Genomic DNA, 20983 nt, shown 5'->3' with positions numbered 1-20983 from the left:
ACTGTTATTTTTCGACGAGTTATTTTCTGTATCGCGTACAAATCCCTCAGGGTGTGAGAAAGTTAGACTTCGGGCAGAAGCATCAAACTGAATAGTATCACATCCCATTTTTGGGAAGTAACGAGGTTTCATGAGGTTCTCTGCCACTTTCTGGCTACGGATTACTTTTGGAAAGTTTGGCAGACATACCGACGAGCACACCTGCCTATTTTGTCTTTATTTGATGTTCTTGACACCGCTGAAATCAGAACGATTATACAGAGTTGGAAAATGAAATACTAAAAAGAGGAATACCCTTGTCATTCAGTTAAACAATTATGTGCCAAAAAATGTAAATCGAACAAGTTTACCAAGCCAGCTTTTTTCCTTAGGGTCAAGTCTGTGATAGCATGCGCTAGCGCATGCATATTGCTTGCGAGACGCTGTTGTAGTCAGAAAAGAGCTTGGAGCCCTCCTGTCACTCACCGTTTGTTGGCATACCATGCATTTTTCTTTACATCATTTCTAGTTTGTCCGTGAAGTAGGGATCAAGGACTGATACATATAGCTTAATCAGTGCCCCTCTGCTGCTCCCAACGTGATTGATGTACTATTCTGGTCTCTATAGCTACCTAACTTTTGATAGCATGAAAGGTGTTAGGACAGCGCATATTTATACCCATTTAATTCATGAGTCACAAGGTAAAGAGCAGCTGAAGCACAACACAATTTCATATCTTACAAAAGGATGTTGAGTACAGAACATTAGAAAGCATTTCTTAGTAGAGCTTCCACCCCACCAGCTTAGAAAAATAGCCAATATTTATCTAAATCAAGCAAGAACAAAACAACAAAAATCCAACATACACAAGTAAAGTTATGAATTTCTTAATTTAAAGAGTCTTACTCCATAGAAAACAATGGATGTGCTGATGTTACACAAAGTACCTGGTTTGCGTGAAAAAAAACAAAAGCCACACTGCGAGCGTGCGTCAGAAAATTCAGCGATGTGTTGATTCCTTACTCGCAAGCGAGGCCGTGCGTCATTTATTCTCCAGTCTGGTAGGCGATGCAATGTTTTTCTCTCTTGCAAGAAAGCAATGCGTCGATTTCCAGATGGGCACCAAGGATTCGGGCATGTTCACGTTGATTTTGATGCCCAGCAACGATATGTGCGTAATCCGGCTGCACGGCGATGAAGAACCGCCTGTGTGGGGCTTGCGTCAATTTCAGCAGCTGCAAGCAGGTGTTGCATTGTTTCTCCAGCTGCAATGCAGGTGAGGCATCAATTACCCAGCCCCAATGCAGGTGGTGTGTCGATTTCTCAGCCGCGATGCAGGTGGTGCGACGTTTTTACAGCCACGTTGCAGGTGGTGTGCCAAATGTTTCCCCGCACAGCTCCTGTGCATGGATTTCTGCCTTGGTTCCACCACCTTCACCTTTCAAGCGCCCAGTGTCTGAAGTGGGCACCACTTTGCAGGATAGAAGGCTCAGCAGTGAGTCCAGGTGCTGGCAGAGGAAGTCTTTGGTGGCCCTGAGACTTCAAAACAGGAGGCAAGCTCAGTCCAAGCCCTTGGAGACACTTCACAAGGAGAAATATATCACAAAGTCCAGTCTTTGTCCTCTTTCAGGAAGAAGCAGCAACTGCAGGCCAACCCAGCAAAGCACAGTCACAGGCAAAGGGGTGGTACTCTTCCACCAGCTCTTGTCCTTGGCAGAGGTTCCTCTTGAGTCCTGAAGTAATCTGGGGGTTTGGGTCCACTACTTATACCCCTTTCTGCCTTTGAAATAGGCAAACTTCAAAGGAAAGTCTCTCTTGTTCACAAGATCCTACCTTGCCCAGGAATGGCCCCAGACACACACCAGCGGGTTGGAGACTGCATTGTGTGAGGGCAGGCACAGCCCTTTGAGGTGTAAGTGTCCGCTTCTCCCTCAACTGTAGCCCAAATAGCCCATCAGGATATGCAGGCTACACCCCAGCTCCCTTTGTGTCACTGTCTAGTGGAGATTCAAAAACAGCCCAAGTGTCAGACTGACCCAGACAGGAAATACACAAGCAGGCAGTCACAGAATGGTTTAAGCAATAAAATGCCCACTTTATGGCATTTTCAAACTGGCAATTTGAAAACAAACTTTACCAATTGTGAGTTCAGAGATCCCAAACGCCACAACTCTACCTGCTCTCAAAGGGAAACTACACTTAAAAGTTATTTAAAGGCAGCCCTCATGTTAACCTATGAGAGAGGTAGGCCTTGCAACACTGAAAAACTAATTTGGCAGAATTCCACTGTAAAGATATGTAGAAATACACCAGCACATGTCGCACCTTTAACATACACTGCACCCTATCCATGAGGCTAGCTAGGGCGTACCTTCGGGGAGCTTTACATGTATAAAAAGGGAAAGGTTGGGGCTGGCAAGTGGGTACACTTGCCAGGTCGAATTGTCTGAGCTATGTTTATAGGTCTGCTCATGTGGGTGTCACAGTCAGTGCTTCAGGCCCACTTGTAGCATTTGATTTACAGGCCCTTGGCACCTCTAGGGCTCTTTACTAGGGACTTACTAGTAAATCAAATGTGCCAAATGGAAAAGCCAATTACACATACCATTTACACGGAGAGCAGTTGCACTTTACTACTGCTGACCAGTGCCAAAGTGCCTAGAGTACCAAAATCAAAGTCCAGCACACAGTCAAAACATAGGAAGCAGAGGCAAAAAAGACAAGGAAGACTGTGCCAATGATGCCAGGTCTAACAATGGTGAGAAACAATTGCTCCATAAAGTTTAATGTGCCATGCTGCAACTTACTACCTCAGGCATTAAAACGCAATGGTATGTATAGGAAGTGGGAAAACCTCCCAGCTTGCTACTGACCGCAGACGTGAAACAGCAGCGACTACTCAAGCGTAAAATTTACTGGTTTCTCCCTTTTAATGACGTGCTATTCCCATACTTGGGAAATGCCTCTATCACAGGGTGTCTTCCTTTACCGAAAGCAATGGAAAGAATCAACACTTTAATGATGTGGTCAAAACGTCATTTGAATGACACTTACTTGTGTACTGCCCAAAGCATGTGTGTCCTGCATGCCCCCTCTCCCAAGCAAAAGAAGATGATTGCATTTTAGCATGTGTGGAATCGTAATCTGATCAGAGGGGGAGGTTCGAATTTGAAGCGCGTCGCCTCTGTCTGTGTGGGAGCTGTGTCTACAGAACTAAAGCGTGGACACACTTCGGATGCGAAGCCGCATTCACCTGGGAAGCCTGCCTCGGTTTAGCCGGGCGTGTGGTTAGATGGCAGAGTGGCCAGTTATCGGTGGTATGATTCAAAACACGTTCACCAAATGAATCATTGGGGCGGTACATCATCCGTACTTCGCTGTTGATGCAGACTCTCCCCTGGACAGCCTCTTGACAGATATACTGCTCTTTAGACTGGGAGATCTACCGCACTTACTGTGCATTCGATGAGCCAGATGGTCTGTGGGTGAATGGGGTTGCGCGGCAGAGCCTACAGGCACCATTAGCATAGATTTCCGCGTGGTTGTTTGGTCTGAATCCATCCTGGCTTGGACAGTAAGGATTGAGCGGACATACAGCTCTCTTGAATCAATGATGTGGACACATTGTGGTTTTCAACTGATGTTCCTGGTGAAAGGCCGCCCTTCAATTTGTTAGAGTGCTGGAGGAACTTTTTTTCAGGGAAGGCTTGAGCGACTTCGAGGGGTGTGTAATGATTGTCTTATCGTTATACGAAGTCTCAGACCTCGAAGCAGCTGGCACATTTATGTCCTTTAAATATGCAGCTCTTGCTCGTTTTAGATGCGTTCTTATTCTGTAAATGTTGCCCTCTTTTTAGAGCTGCTTTATGAAAAAACATAAACAACTCATTAATGCGCAAGTTGGGAGCCGTTACCCGTGTACGTGACTGTTGTGAAATTGCTTATTCACTCTCAATTGCATTTTAAAGTACTGGCGAAATCTGAAGTGCTCGGATAGCTTACATTGATACATTCTCAGATACGTGTTCTGATCACCGACATTCCACAGGAATTGTCGAACAGAAACCGTAAAGCAGTCAGCGGCTTAAAGCAGAATGTGTGATCCTCGGCGACATTTGTCGGAGGACCCCTATAATGCACTTTGGCTGACGTTCTCCTACATACCAAACGGGCCAGGGCCTAATGAGTGTCTCCTAAGGAGCAACTTATAGTAGCCTTTATTACGCTTCCTCATATGGTGAGGGTAGGAGCTTTGCACTTACATGAACTCATTGCAACCGGATATGGTGTTACCTCGGGACCAGAAGGGATAGGACGATGTAGCCTGACAGCAGATATGCACTAAAAGGGCATGCTACATCACTCGACATTCCATTTAGCCTCCGGCTTTGGGTGGTCTCGCATTGTTTGCTTCACTGTCCATGTCTCTGGCCCCTTCACTTAACCTGTTTGGAGGAGTGAGAGAAGAAATGCTAGTAGGTCCTCCCCTACTTTCTGTGGAGTAGGTTACGCTTATCGTGGATTTCTGTACTTCTAAGTGTCCTCAACGTGCAACATATTTCCACTCCACACCATTCAACATAATTCCACAGCATAATTCTACAACACACAAAATGGCATGCCACATAATTCCAGCTAATGCCACATAATGCAACTCCACATAACTACACTCTACTCAATACCACATAAATCCACTCTATGCTACAGCTACATAGCAACATGCCACATAAATACACTCCATACCATGCCACATAATTCCAATCAGCATAATTTTACTCAACACCGCACACTTCCACACCACACAATTCTATTCCATACCACATGACAATAAACCACATAATTCAAGTGAACAGCACAATAACACAACACATCACATACATCCAATCCACACCACAGAATTGCACACCAAACCACAATATTCAACAGCACATAATTAAATTCACTACATACCACTCCACTACACAAAATAACATGCCACATAACTATACTCCATGACACACAATCCCACTCCACATAATTCCAGTTAACTCAATACCACATAATTACTATTGACATAATTCCACTGCACACCATGCAATATAAATCGCTACAAAAATCCATTCAATACCACACAATTCCACCATACACAATTCCACAAATACCAATTCCAATCCAACCTACATAATTCCACATCACATACATCCACTCCAAACCACATGGTTAAAAGACATAGGGGCATATGTATGAACACATTTTCCCATAGACATAGAATGGGTAAAAACTTTTGATACATCTGGCCCATTGTCTTTTGCACCACCAATGTCAGGAAAAAGGCTGTCGCGGTCCAGGTCCCACCCGAAACTCCGCTGCGCAGATTTGCAGCACTTTATGCGCACTTCTTGTCATCCCAGCTTGTTCCAAAAGTGGCCATCAGCGTCATCTGCCCTGTGGTAAAGCTCATGTAGCTGCAGGTTCAGGACATTGGTGGACAAGATGCACTTATCAGTGCTATCCTATGAAGGGACTACAATTCCCATGTTTTTAGAGGGAGCAGCCATCTTGGGGTGTGGCAGGCCTATAAAGCCCAGCCACACCCAAGCACGATGCTCACTATTTTGAAGACTTCGATGCAGCCAGACCTCCTGGGGCTTTCTCTGGAGAAGAGCAGAATCCTGAATGGCAGAGTGTCATCCAACCGAACTATCATTGTTTCCATGGTGCATTAAAAAACGAGTAGGTCGTACTCATAGCGGTAAGGCCTTGCTGAATCCAAGTTTGAAGGAAGTCGTTACTTCCAAAAAGTAAAGCGCCCCTTAGCATAACGAGCAAAGCTTTTCAGGCCCCACTGGTAAAGTGCCCCGGGCACGACTTTTTAAAGTGCTTCAGTTCACAGGAAGTAAAGCGCCCTTCGCACAGCAAAGCGCTTCAGTTCACAGGAGTAAAGCGCACTTGGCATGGTATTCAAAGCGCTTCAGTTCACAGGAGTAAAGCACACTTGACATGGTATTTAAAGCACTTCAGTTCACAGGAGTAAAGCGCACTTGGCATGGTATTCAAAGCGCTTCAGTTCACAGGAGTAAAGCGCACTTGGCACGACATTCAAAGTGCTTCAGTTCACAGGAAGTAAAGTGCCCTTCGCACAGCAATCAAAGCGCTTCAGTTCACAGGAGTAAAACGCTCTTGGCATGGAATTCAAAGCACTTCAGTTCACAGGAGTAAAATGCACTTGGCACGGCATTCAAAGCGCTTCAGTTCACAGGAGTAAAGCGCCCTTGGCACAGCAATCAAATCGCTTCAGTTCACAGGAGTAAATCGCCCTTGGTCCAATAATTAAGGCGCTTCAGTTTACATGAGTAAAGCTTTCAGGCCTAGGAGGCAAATGTGAAAACATTTCAAAGATAAGCAAATCATAGTTTCATTGTTTTTGGAAGCATAATATGTGAGACACATATTTACGTCTTTGATGATATGTGAGATACATATTTAAGTCTTTGCGAATTTCTAGACTGAGACCAAACGTTTTATGCTTATGAATGCATAGTAGTTGCATGATTGATGTTCAGAGTATGTCCATGGTCCAAACTCTTGCCTTCTCAAGGTTCAGAGGTCTCAGTTCGGCCTTGTTCCATGATTCAGAGAAGGGCCACACCCAGTTTTGTTTAATGCTCATGACATCCTGAAGTATAATGATTTTACTAATTGTTTTTGTTCCATTATTCAGAGAAGGGCCACACACAGTTTTGTTTAATGCTCATGACATCCTGAAGTATCATGATTCTACCAATTGTTCTTGTTCCATGATTCAGAGAAGGGCCACGCCCAGTTTTGCCTAATGCTCATGACATCCGGAAGTTTCATGATTCTACCAACACTTGCATTCACGGAGACACCTTTGTCTATTCCATAAGGGTCTCAACTCTTGCATCCACGGAGACGCCTTTGTCTATTCCATAAGGGTCTCAACACTTGCATTCATGGAGACGCCTTTGTCTATTCCATAAGGGTCTCAACTCTTGCATCCACGGAGACGGCTTTGTCTATTCCATAAGGGTCTCAACTCTTGCATTCACTGAGACGCCTTTGTCTATTCCATAAGGGTCTCAACACTTGCATCCACTAAGACGCCTTTGTTTATTCCATAAGGGTCTCAACACTCACATTCACGGTGATGCCTTTGTCTAAATGTATAATTGAATGTTAATGCTGTTATGAACAAGTATATACATACATGCTTAACCATCTTTCCTTTTCAGATCTCTTTCCCTGCTGTTCCCTATCCTAATTCCCTTCCCCCCGACTGGCTTCACCATAACTCTGTGCTATAATAGCTTTCTGAGTTGTTGATGCCGGAAGGTGGGTGTTGGACTTTTTGCCTTACGCAGTGTTATCCCCAGTCTTTTTGCCTCCTTCCTCCTGGTTTTTCTGACCTCTCGCTGTTGGCTCTAGGACTCTGAGCACTTTATCACTGCTGACCAGTGCTAAAGTGCAGGTGCTCTCCCATCTAAAGTTGGTATGATTGGCTTATACCTAATTGGCATATTTAATTTACCTATAAGTCCCTTGTACAGTGGTATCTCTATACCCAGGGCCTGTAAATTAAATACTACTAGTGGGCCTGCAGCGCTGCTTGTGCCACCCACTGAAGTAGACTTTTAAACCTGTCTCAGGCCTGCTAGCGCAGGGCCTGTGTGCGCAGTTTTCTGCCACAGGGACCTGGCATCTAAATTTACTTGCCAGGCCCAGAACTCCCCTTTTAATACATGTAAGTCACCCCTAAGATACGCCGTAGCTAGCCCTATGGGCAGGGTGCCATGTATGTAGAAAGGCAGGACATGTGCCATATTGCATGGCCTGTCCTAGTAGTGACAAACAGCCTAACTTGGTGTCTCACTGCTGTGAGTGCTGCCTTCTCATAGGATTGCATTAGAAATGCCCTGCCTTATGTGTAAGGGGTATTGTCTGATTTATGAGGGGTAGCGTAGGCGTGTTTGGTATGGTTGTGATGGTGATAATAAATGCTGCTTACTGGTGTGGGTGTATTTTTTATTACTATCACAGAAATGCCACTTCTAGAAAGTGCGCATTTATCTGTGCTTATGACTCTGGTGTTTTGCAGCTTGACTCAAATCCACGTCTGGGCAGAGTGACAGTTGGGGCTTTGTGCATACTTTTCAGACAGCCTGTACACAGGGAGGGTGGAGGTGTCACAGAGGTGCATCTGCATACTGAATAGTCTTCCTGGGCTGAGAGAAGGGAGAGGCGGGGCACACCTGCAGTTGTAAAGACTGTGCCCTGGCCTCACACAATAGGGTCGTTAACCCCCCACTGATGTTTGGAGCCTGTACTGAAAGGAGAGAAGGGGCACTCCCAGAACCAGTTGTAACTGTCTGGAACCTCCTCTCCCTACCATTGTAAAACACTGTAAGAACTGACTATAAGTACAGGGGAATTTTCCCCACAATTTGGAGACTCTTGGAATCATCTTGAAACTGGACACCAAAGGCTGAAAGGACTCACCAGGAACCGCCATGGACTGCTGCGCTGACCTGTGACCTGCCTGGTCACTGTGAAGGACTTGCCACTTGCTGCCTTTCCCTTGTGCTGGCCTGTAGCTGGGCCCTCCACCTGAGGACCTTGTCTTAAGATTCTGCTCCCAGGGGCAGGGTGCTGTGGCCCCTGACCCCTGCATCCATTTCTTCACGAGGGGTGCTTCTCCGTGGTTGCAGCTGCCATAGCGCTGATTGCAGCGCGCTTATGGAGCCTTGGGAGCTTGTAGGCTCCTTGCTGCATTGTGCCCCTTTAAATAAGATCACTGTAGCGGCCCGGGAAGCTGGAAGAACACTCGTGCACCACATTGGGTGCAGGCGAGTGTCTGCTCGGGCCCCAGGAGGGGTCTGATCTTCTTGTGGCTTCACGGCAGGACCAGGGGAAGGTGCGGGGAGTGCCCCCTGGCCTCTGCGTCAGGAGCAGGACGCTCCTTTTCTGCTGTTAGGTAAAACAGGTATTATTGTGACCCCCCCCCCTTGGTGGATGGGCCAGTGGAGGCCCGCGGGGCCCCCCCCAGAGATCGCGGGTCCTGGTAGGGGCCTGTCATTAAACCGGAGGGGGTGCGTGGTGCCCCACTCCTGCCCTAAGTTGTTTTTGCTGGCTTTGGCCCCCCTCGTGAGGGCCAGTTGAGGCCCTGGGGGCCCCCAGTAATCACAGTCCCCGGAGGGGCCTGTCTATAAAAGAGAGGAGATGCATGTCGCCCTCCTCTGACCCCAGAGTATAAGGGAGGCCCCCGTTTTGCGCATAGGAGCACCGGGGGCCCCATTGTTCGCCTTCTAGGCACTGGAGGTGCCTTCATCCAACCAGGTACCGTTTAAAGGACCAATATAGTTGCAATCCAAAGTTCTTTCTACAGACTTTTGTTTGATTCATATATTACCTACCTGCGTTTGATGGTGTTACATATGTGTATGCAAATGTTCCTGTTATGGGCATGACATGATAATATGTTTTTCTAACTTGCCGTATGTTTTCTAATGTTCCTACTATGGGCGTTTTAAGATATTCTTATGATAAGTGTTCTAATGTGATAACGTGTTTCCTGACTACTGCTTATGTTGCAGAATACTGAGTAACCTGTGTGTTATGTGTGACTACTGCTAGTCTGCAGAGTAACTAATGTGTAATGTTCTGACAATTGCTAAGGTAGCAGGATAGTACTAATATGTGATGTTTGGTCTGATAATTGCCTTGTGTACAATACAGTATATTTTCATATAATCTGGTGTTGGGTTTCCTTTGTGGTGGGGATATTGCGTCACATGTGTTGTGTGTGTTGTGCAAACGCTTTACACATTGCCTCCGGGTTAAGCCTGACTGCTCGTGCCAAGCTACCAAGGGGGTGAGCAGGGGTTATCTTGGACATATAACTCCCTTGCCCTGACTAGAGTGGGTAAGTTCTGCCTGGCTGTGGTGCATACCCTAGCCAACCAGAAACCCCATTTCTAACAGTGGGCCTGTTGTTCGGCGGCGTGCAGATCCCGAGGAAAGGACACTGTGACAACCAATAGTTCTAATTCTTACAAATGCGAGATCCATTGCATTGCAAATCCTTGTTTTAATATGAGGCTTGCACAAACATCTAGGGTTTGTTTATGATTTAACTTGAAGGAGCCTGAGAAAATGGTCAAATTGTGGAACAACTCCTTATTCCACAAATGTGAAAAATTAGCTATGTAAGACAATGTTTAACTTTCCTAAAAATGCAATCAGCAAAAGGTTTGCGGTGGCAAGATCACCCTCTTCTAAGTTTCTTGAAACCGGAAGAGAGGCTGAAAGCTTAACATCTTCACCAAGTTATGATCAAAGTTTTCTATTTTTTTTTTCCCCCTACTTGCATTGTTTGGGAAAAATAGGTTCATAAAGCCCACTCCAATCACTACACATCCGACATATATATTTGTGAATAAAAAATGGTACCAGCCGTGTGTTTGTGTTTTTCTCATGGGAATTCTTGGCCACAGTTTTATTAACTCTAGGTTACAACACTGACCTCATAAACCACAGTGGCCAGTAATAAATCAGGATGACAGTGCCATAAATCATTAATACAGTGTCATAAATCATTCTGTCAGCGCCATAAATCATAATTACGTGACAAGTCATAAATAGGTGACAGGTGATAAATCACCTCTCCCCATAACAATCAAGTCCTGCCGTTTGCTTATCATAGTTATGACACCTTTATTTGTGGAGGCCAACATACACACTGCTTTTTTGGGGTCAAAGTTTTTGGTTGTGTTTGTTTTCCCGATCAAAAGTGGGGGCAGCCTCTTACTGTGGTTGGGCTCAACTCACTACCTTGTCTGCCCATTTTGTGCCCTGCCATCTGGCGGGTCTAGGCTGCAAGTTCTGTGCTCCACTAACTCACCCGTTGGCCTACTCACCCTAACATAAGGTATCCCCAGGTAAGTAGCCTTCTTCCGGCACACTGCACTGCCAGTGTGCCTCCTTTACTGACAAATGTACCCCTTTAACTGCTCATCCACCCTCCAGGACCGCAACAATGCTGCTGTTCAAGTGTGGGTGGGGCTCAATAATTACTGGGTGCTGTCTCCTGCCCCACAAATGTAACTTATGCAGGGGAAGCACCATTCTTTTAAACCCCCTATGCCCCCGACCCCCCAAGCCAGGGTGCAGCTGTGTCGCCCATCCCTCCCCCCAAATGGGGGTGCAAAACATTACTTGGGCCCTCATTGTCCTTTTCGTACCCTAGGGGCTGGGGTGTAGGAAACACTAAATTTCGGGGTGGGGGCAGGGACAGCCTTGGGGACTTTTGATTGACCCTATAGAAGGTGACTGTTGTCTAAGAGCAGCAGGCTTCGATAAATGTATAGTCACGTAGTTATGAAATGCAATAGCAAGAAAGGCGGGCATGTCATCACAGTCTGTAGGTATGCTTTATTATTAATTATATAATGGAAAGCAACTTAAAAATATGTGAAAAAACATGATCTTTGCCTCTTTATGCACCAAGCAACAAGGGTGGGAGAGAAAAAAGGAAGAAACCATTATTTGTGCTGGAGGCAGTTATAATAAAATAAAAAAATAAAAAAATGAACTTATGTTTGAAAAATCAAATATTTTCTTGTGCCATTCAGTGTGGAAGACAAATTATTTTGCTATTGTCTGTATGTCAAAGGATTCATCATCTCTTTAAATATGTTGCATACAGCATTATCCAGTCTTTTCTGTGGCATAACTGACCTTAACAAAGTTTTCTATCGGTGGAGTCCAATGAAGTTTCTCTCAGCCTCAAAGAAGATAGCGGAATAACTAAGACGACCTGTTGTAGGCCCTCAACCTATGTTTAAAAAGCTCTCTCTTGGAAGCATTTTTTCAAAGTATGACTGCAAGTTCTGGCCTTGAAGAGTACTTAAACATACTTGATAATACAGTTAACTGACTTGAGGGTAGCAAATGGTCAATTTCTTGGTAGCGAGCAATGGTGTCTTCTGTGTGTCTCTGCCCATTTTCGAGGTTTCAATCCATGCCGTCATTCTCTACAATAAGCCCTCAGTCTTTTGACAAACAAAGCTGTAATCACTCATTGAATTTTAAAGTGTATGATTAATGTATCATGCTGTAAGGAAGTCACCATCCCTCTATTACCTCGACTAAACACAGTTGCTACTCTTTACTCTGGCATGATGGGAGGGACGGAGCTGTTCCCCGACCTAATTAAATTTCAAAGGGGCTACCTCAGCACACTCACAAATAACTTGACACCAGTTCTATTGTCACCCCAGATCCCTTGGAGTCTGGCAGGGAAGAAAGGAAATTCCAGAACCAGATGTGGGGGAAGCCTAAAAGGTTCTCCCACTTCAAAGTCTGGCACCAGCTATAGATACTGGACCCGCAGATCAATTCTTCAGTACACTTCTGGCACTGTGGAAAACTACAAAAGGGTTGCCTTGTACTTCAGGGTACTGCCTTGCTGCTTGTGGCATGCCTTGTTTCTCAGAAGATTGCCCTCCTGCTTGAGACCTGCCTTGTTTTTTAGGTGACTGCCCTGCTGGTTGTGTCCTGCCTTGTTTCTCAGAGGACCACCCTGCTGCTTGAGGCCTGCCTTGATCTCCAGAGGACTGCCCTGTTGCTTGAGGCCTGCCTTGATGCTTGAATGAGAGGACCATCTCTTTGAACCCAGGACTACCAGAGTGACTCCAAAGGTCAGGTGGCTTTCCCCTTATGGGTTACAGGGACACAGCAAGCTCCAAGGGCCTCACTGCACCTGCCAAACTGACCTGCTGCAACTGGCTCTTCCTAGACCTGCCTGAGCCCTGCTGGTCTCTGCTGAAATTAGTTCCTGATCCCCAAGAGGTGCCCACCCCAGGTCCTGGACCATTGGCTGGTATTACTTGAGCAAGCATGACTTTGAGGAGGTAACCATTTCAGCGAGACTAACCTTGTCCCTGTATCCGTCCCACACTCCATCTTAATCAGTCTGAATGTATGACTTTGTTCCGGTCTTCCAACCAGATAGCCACAGTTAGAGCTTTCTGCTTCTTGGTGCTATTTTTACTTAACCCTTTATAATTTCAGATCTCCAGATAGGATTTTTGTCTCATTTTATTTATTGCATTTTACTTCGTTTTCAATGTTGGTATGGGTCTGGGCTTGGCTTGTGTTGTTTTGTGTTTTCACTTTACTACAGTTCAAGTGCTGCATAAATACTTAGCTCTGTGTCTCGGCGTTAAGCCCGACTGTTTTTGCGCCAAGTTACCAGAGGGTCAACCACAGGTTAATTTAGTGACTTCTGTGTTTCACCCTGACCAAGATTGTGGTTGTTGCATGAGAAGGGGTTTCACGCAACTCAATCAAAAACCCAATTTTATACAGTATTCATCATCCAATAATCATTTTCTACCCCCAGGCCACTAGAAGAGGCATGTCAGAGAATGAAATCACTTAGAAACAATGCTATTAAAATATCCTGGATCAGACATCCAGTTGGCAATTCACTAGCATTAGCAGACAGCACCACTTCTTTAAATGTGGTCCTGTGTGTATGTTTTAGCCAAAGAAAAAAGATTTCTAATCCCAGCTTCTCCCTTTTTAATAAAGATATTATGTAATAAGCACAGCATTAAAATCTGCATAAGACCCCCAACAGCAACATTTGTCCACAAGGGCACTCTCTGGGAATTTTCCTCAGGACCTACTTCACCATAACTGCAGTGCTGTAGGAAATGTGGAACCAGGAAAATTGATTATTATTCCTAGCCTCCCCCACTAAACAATGGTGTGTTCATGGTTAATCATATTTTCAGCATATAACTCTGCTAGCATTTGCTTTATCACTGCACAGGAGGGTGAGTGGGGATACACCCACAGACAGCTGAAGTGTATTACTTGCTCTCCTGTGGCCGTAAGGTGGAGATCGAGGCACTGTATGCACTCAATGCAGCACAAAAGATAAAACACAACAAAAAAACTTTTAATTTTTGCTGTCAAAGCTGCTGGAAGAATTATTGCAGATGGACATCATGAGTGTAGAGTGGTCACAAACTGAAAAGCTGAAGATGCATATAAACGTGACATGAAATATGCCTTATGTATAAGATGCTTGCAAAATGAGATGCTCAGTGTATTGGCGATAGACGCTTTACAAATGTGAAAAACCGGATGTGAAAGAAAGCGATACATAAAGCCTAGGATGTGAGATGCCTTCAAAGAGAGAGAGAGAGTGATTGAAACAGGTCATACAGACACATAATGCTTGCTGTATGAGACAGTGTACCATGTGTTGTGACATGTTTGAAACAATGAGAAATGTGGCAGTGGCCTGTGAGATGTTCACAGAAATTCAGTATAGTAAATTAAGCCAAACAAGATGAGTGTGGGTGATGCTTGGTTAATAAGCAAATCTAATGTCTCCTTTGGAGGCAGTACAGGCTTTAATTCATAGAATCATTTGAAGCTTCATGTGTCAAGAGAGATATGGTGCCAGTTTTATCTCTCCCTGCACTGACGCACATTTGTCTGCTTTGCATCAGTGCACACAGCCATGCACTTTAGTGTACAGGATTGTGTGTTTGATGTCAAGCATAGGTTGTAAGGGTACCCTTCTGTACAAATACAATGCTTTAACCTAGTTTAATATTTTGACCACTCTATGTATTCTGTTAAGTGCTGTACATATATAAAGATTCAAGAGTTTAGGGAAAATAAACATTGTCTCATTCTTTATGCCAGCCTCGAGGATGTGTAAATGTTTGGTACAAAGTCCTATCTACTTTTAAAAAAAATTATTTTAAGTATATAAGGCTTTGCACCAAAAACCATGGATGGTTGTATGGAAATTAGAGGTGGTTGAGCCACTGGCAAACATTTTATTTCACCAAAACTATTTTTCCTTCATTATCGCCAATAAGAGCACATTCAAATATGTGAGTTCAGACTACCAGTGACAGATAACTATCACTTTTAACAAGTACTTCTCGGTGGAGTGCTAATATGCTCCTTGTCAATGCCAAGACTTCATCTTGAAGAAATAAACAATTTTAAAGAGACATTATCATATTTTATATGATGTTGGTTGTATGACTTACATAGCAAATATGTTCAGGGTTTGGCTCATGCCCGGGCTCCAAGATGCGAGCCAGATGCTTGGCTTGGCTCTCCCTGTTAATTTGTTAGCTTGCCCACCTCCATATTAACCATCTGATTGCCCAGATCAGGGAGCACCAAATTATGTGACCGCATTGACTAAATAATGCAGCAATAAAAAGCAATTTGTTCTTCATAATCTGACACTTTTTGTGATTGCATTACTTCATTATAATGCAATTTTTACAATCCTAATACTGTATGGGCAAAGGTTTCAACTCATTAGTACAGCCTTAACGCCCAACGGTTCCATATATGTTATATGTGGTGATCAGAGTTGTGGTCCTACCATGTGGTTTCACTTCTCTTTTGCATTACTTTGAAGTGAAAATGATAGGTTGCTAGCAACTGATTTTAATGTATGGATGGAAGTGTGTGAGTGCCTTGTGGCCTATGTGTGGACTATTTTGGTATGGGTTAAAGGGTACCAACCTTCAGAGGTGCAAAACCAGTGTTTAATGCAGGTAAAAGGTCCATACATTCAACCAATCCCTCTCAAAGCATCTTCCATAGAAGGAAAATACGACATGTAGTTTATAGTGAAACAGGGCCCATAGCACTCATAATATACCTTGCTAAATGCAACAAATACCTGGTGCATGGACACGCATGGTTGGGCCATTAAATAAAATCAGTTATTGAACCTGATGACAGAATGTAACTTTTTTTCATTAACAATTCTGATTAAATAGTGCGTTATGTTATTAATGGTTTCAAGGTGCTAATAAAAAATAAATACGTTGACATTTATATTCTGTCAAATATTTATGTTACAGCACCTTGAGACTTGCAAGGAATAGGAAAGTTCTATAGAAATACCAGTATAATAGTAAACTGTAACTGTGTTGCCCATTTATAGTTCAAAGGAAACTTGCATAACCTCTCCTCTGTAGTAGGTTTGAGTGACAAGGTACTACTGCAGTGTTAGTGTCAATGGGAGAGATATGCTAATGGAGCCATTCATCCCGGTTTATCCCTCCCCACCAAGTCCATAAATGACACCTTGCAAGTGGGCTGAAGCCAGGGTGCTACTGCAGGGGGCACAAGAAGCAAATAAAATAAAATAAAAAAAAAAAGCTTCCTCTACATTTTAAAAGGCCTTTGAATGACTTGTAAAGTACTGGAATCCAGCTCACAGATCAGATAAGAATTCTCAGTGTCAGGGAAGCTGCAGCGGCCCCCCAGCAACAGGGATTGTGAGCTTTGATTTACAATAATAAAATTAAAAAAATCAGCAGCCCAGTTTAAACGTCATTCGTTTTCAGGTCTCATGCTTTTAATGCACCGAAAAATGAAGTTTAAACTTGGACGGCATCACTGTCTCATTCTAAACATCAAAGTTGTTTGTCCCTCTGTCGCCCCCCCCCCCTCCTATTGTACCCAGTGTCTCCTCACCTCCAAAATCTGGGGCGGGGGATACATCCCATGTGTCCCCACAGTTCCTACACCCATGCCTAGGGGGAACAGGACACCAACCCCTTGTCTGACGTGCAACAGCAGCCAAAATCAGATGTTACAGTTACCCAGCAGCTGTTATTGCACAGTCCCTTCAGGGGTGGCATTTGGCAAGGTGACAAAATGAGCTATTTGTGCAGGCTGGTCAAGGTTTGTGCAATTAAATTAGCCAATAAAATCTGAAAATGGTAGCAGTAAATGGGAATAAAGAGAAATTCGCAACACAGTATTCATCATTAACTTTTTACATTGAAGGCCGATCTCAAAGTAATACACCATTTTATTTGCCAGACTTCTGGTCGTAGAGATACATAGCTTTTGCAATTTGCCACATGTACCAGAGTCATCACAGAGCTGTGCTTTACAATGGTTTTTGTGTACCAACCATGTACAATTTGACAACAAAAAAAAAATGAAAAAAACTGGTTGTTGTGGAAAGCCATGCCTTTTCGAAATTTCACCACTAATCTGAGTTTGGTGATAAGGTCATCTTTAACACGTCTGTTGGAAAGCACATGGCAATTAACACAAAGAGTTCTGGTGACACTTGCTTACAAAAGTACCTTGTTAGACCCACCAGCCTTTGGTGCGGTCTACCCCCGAAACCTTTCCTCTCCCACTCACCCCGACCCCCCCCCCCACGCCACACACACACCTCCAGTTTACAGAAATTTGTTTTTGTTGGCTTTAGGACTCTGTGCTCTTTACCACTGCTAATGTGCTTGCGCTCTCATTTACACATGCTAATTGACTAACACCCAATTAGCACATTTAATTTACTTTTAAGTGACCAGTAAAGGGGTACTACAAGTACCCAGTGCCTGTAAATTAAATGCTTTCAGTTGGCCTGCAGCACTCCTTGTACCACCACCTAAAGTAGTCTTTAAATTGGCCTTTGGCCTCCCACTGCAGCTTTAAACTGCTAATTTGACTTGGCAAAATAATCCCTTTGCCAAAGCTAAACTTTCCTTTTTAATACATATGTGACTCCTATGGTAGGCCCTAAAAATCCCTTATGGCCGTGTCTTTATAAAGTTGGGCATGTACTTTTAAGTTTCACATGCCCTGGGGGTGAAAAACTAAAAAATTAATTTTACACTATCGCAAGGCCTATCTCTCCCATAAGATAACATTGGCTTACCTTATTTCTTTTAATAAGTAATACCTTTTGATTGGGGAAAAGGTAGTAGAGACATGTTTACATCAAATGAATTGTAATAATTTAAAACCTGCTTGAATGGTAAAGTCAGTTCTGAAAATGCCACTTTTAGAAAGCTGGTATTTTCAAGTCCTAACCATTTGGTGCCTGTATCCGGTTAGGGTGACATGAGTGGGTGTAGTTGTCAACTGGACTTTGTGTATTCTTCCAAGACAGCGCAACAAGAGGGGAATAGATGTTGGCAGGATGGACCACTGTTAGAAATGGGGTCTTTGGTTGGCAGTCAGGTTACCCCCTGTCCAAGCAAGGACCCTCACTCTAGTCATGGTAAGTCACACACAATCCAAATTATCCTGTACCCACCCTCTGGTAGCTTGGCACTGAGCAGTCAGGCTTAACGTAGAAGGCAATGTGTAAAGTATTTGTGCAATAAATCATACAATAACACAGTATAACACCACAAAAATACACCACACAGTGTTTAGAAAAATATATAAATAGTTATCTGGTAAGATGCAGGTCAAAACGATCAAGAATTAATAAGTATACATTGAAATATCACTGCAAAAATGATAAAGTGTCCTTAGTCTTTAAAAAGCAACAAGTGTCTCTTGCAAGCACAAAGTAACTGGTTTGCGTTCAAATTCTCTGCAAGGGACCGCAGAAGAGGAGTTGCGTGGAAAACGGGGAGGTGTGCCTCGATTTTCCCAGCGCACACAGACTGAGTCATTGAGTTTTCACACAGGGCAGGCTTTGTGTTGGTTTCTGGTGCGTAGACTGGGATGTCTTCGGGTTGCAGGGTTTTCGGGCGCCCCTGAAACGATGCATTGAAATCCTGGGCGTGCAGGACGAAGTCACAGGCGCTGTGTGGATCCAGTGGGCGATGTGTGGAATTTATGCCACATAGCAGGTGCTGCGAGGATTCCTCTCAGGAGGTCGGGCTGCGTCATTCGGCTCAGCTTGCGTCGATCCAGTAGACCAGGAGTCGAATTTCCAGTCACAACGCTGGAGTTGTCGTTCTCCTCTTCGGGAAGTCTGGCTGCATCGATTCTGGTTCGGCGTGCAGTGATTTTCTCACCACGATGCAGGCTGTGCGTCAATTCGACACACAAGGAGTTTCTTTGTAGGAATGAAGTCTTTGTGGTCCTGAGACTTCAGGGAACAGGAGGCAAGTTCTGTCCAATCCCTTGGAGAGCACTTCTCAGCACAGCCAGAGAGCAGCAAGGCAGCAGTCCTTCTCAGAAAAGCAGTCCAGGTGCGTCCTTTGGGCAGGCAGTTTTTGGCAGGATGCAGGTTCTGGTTCAGGGATTCTTCACCAGTGGTATCTTTTCCATAAGTGTCTGAGTTGGTAGGGTCAGAGACCCTGCTTAAATACCCAAATGTGCCTTTGAAGTGTGGGAGACTTCTAAGAGTGGCTTTGAAGTGCACAAGGTACCCTTTCAGTTCCATCCTGTCTGTCGGGGTCCCAGTAGGGGGTGTGGCAGTCCTTTGTGTGAGAGCAGGCTTCTGTCCTTTGACATTTAAGTGTCAGGCCCTCCACCCTCCCAGCCCAGGAAGACCCATTCAATATGCAGATGGGTACAAGTGTGACTGAGCAACCTGTGTTTGGGGTTTGTCAGAGAAATACACAAGGAAGCTGTCAACTAACCCAGACAGACGTGGACTGTAAGACACAGAAGGATTAAAATGCAGAGAAATGCTCATTTTCTAAAAGTGGCATTTCTAAAATAGTAATATTAAATCCAACTTCACCAGTCAGCAGGATTTTATATTACCATTATGGCCATACTAAATAGGACCTTGTTACTCCTTTCAGATCAGAATCTACCACTCAGAGTACATGAGGTTAGTCCTAATGTTAGCCTATGAAAGGAGCAGGCCTCACAGCAGTGGAAAAATGAAATTAGGGGTTTTACACTGCCAGGACATATAAAGGTACATGTCCTGCCTTATATTTACATAGCACTCTGCCCTATGGGTTACCTAGGGCCTACCTTAGGGGTGACATATGTAGAAAAAAGGGGAGTTTAAGGCTTGGCAAGTACTTTTAAATGCCAAGTCGAACTGGCAGTGAAACTGCACACACACAAGCCCTACAATGGCAGGCCTGAGGCATGGTTAAGAGGCTACTTATGTGGGTGACACAATGAATGCTGCAGGCCCACTAGTAGCATTTAATCTACAGGCCCTTGGTACATGTAGTGCACTTTACTGGGGTCTTACAAGTAGATTAAATCAGCCAATTGGGTATGAACCAATGTCACCATGTTTTAAGGGAGAGAGCATATGCACTTTAGCACTGGATAGCAGTGGTAATGTGCGCAGAGTCCAACAAAGTGGAGGGAGGCACACAAGAAGTTAAGGGTGACCACCCTAAGACTGTCCAGTCTAACAACCACCCTGCCATAATAAGGGCAGAGCTGCTCCCTGCCCCAATTTCATTTCATAGAGGCTGCCTCCAGTATACTCATGAAGAACCAGAAAACATAGGAATCGAGATCACTAGTTGGCAGAGGTATGCACCCAGTCCAAGTAGGGACCACCACTCTAGTCACAGTAAGTCAAATACACACTAAAAGATACCCTGTGCTCACCCCCCTGGAAGCCTGGTAAAAGCATCAGGCTTATCTAAAGAGGCAGTGTAAACTTTGTGCAACACACAGTAACAATGAAAAAATGAAAGCATCACAAGACATCACACGTTTAAGAAAATAGATACATTTTATAAACAAATCAAGACCAAAATGACAGAAATCGAACGAGTAGAAGTCGAGTTATGAATGTTAAATTAATAGGTGTTAAAAAAAAAAAAAAAAAAAAGCTTAGAAGCAAATAACGCTCATGGGGTTACTGGAGGTCGCACTGGACCAAGACAAAGCATGGGCCAGGTACAGAAGCCACGCAGTTACACTATGAAGAGTAGGCTGTTTACAAGACAATGGCTGCATGAAGAGACTGAACCCACACTTTGCACTCTTTTCCCTTCTAAAGTGCCAGTCTACTGGCTACTAAAGCCCCACAGTCCAGTGTTTGTTTTCAGTAATCTCAGTCAATGTTTGTGGGACGCTCCTGTTCATGTGGAATCATATTTCCAGTGTTGTCAATCTTGATTCCTAGGTGTACGTTTTGGACCTGGCCCTTTTTGCAGGGTTATCCCCAAACTTATTGCCTCCTTCCAGCTATTTTTTCAGACCGTTTTTTGTTGGCTTTAGAACTCTGGGTACTTTACCACTGCTAACCATAGTATAGCCAAG

This window comes from Pleurodeles waltl, chromosome 2_1, assembly GCF_031143425.1.
Source record: "Pleurodeles waltl isolate 20211129_DDA chromosome 2_1, aPleWal1.hap1.20221129, whole genome shotgun sequence".
Lineage (NCBI taxonomy): Eukaryota > Metazoa > Chordata > Amphibia > Caudata > Salamandridae > Pleurodeles > Pleurodeles waltl.
Note: the sequence above shows the minus strand (reverse complement) of the source record.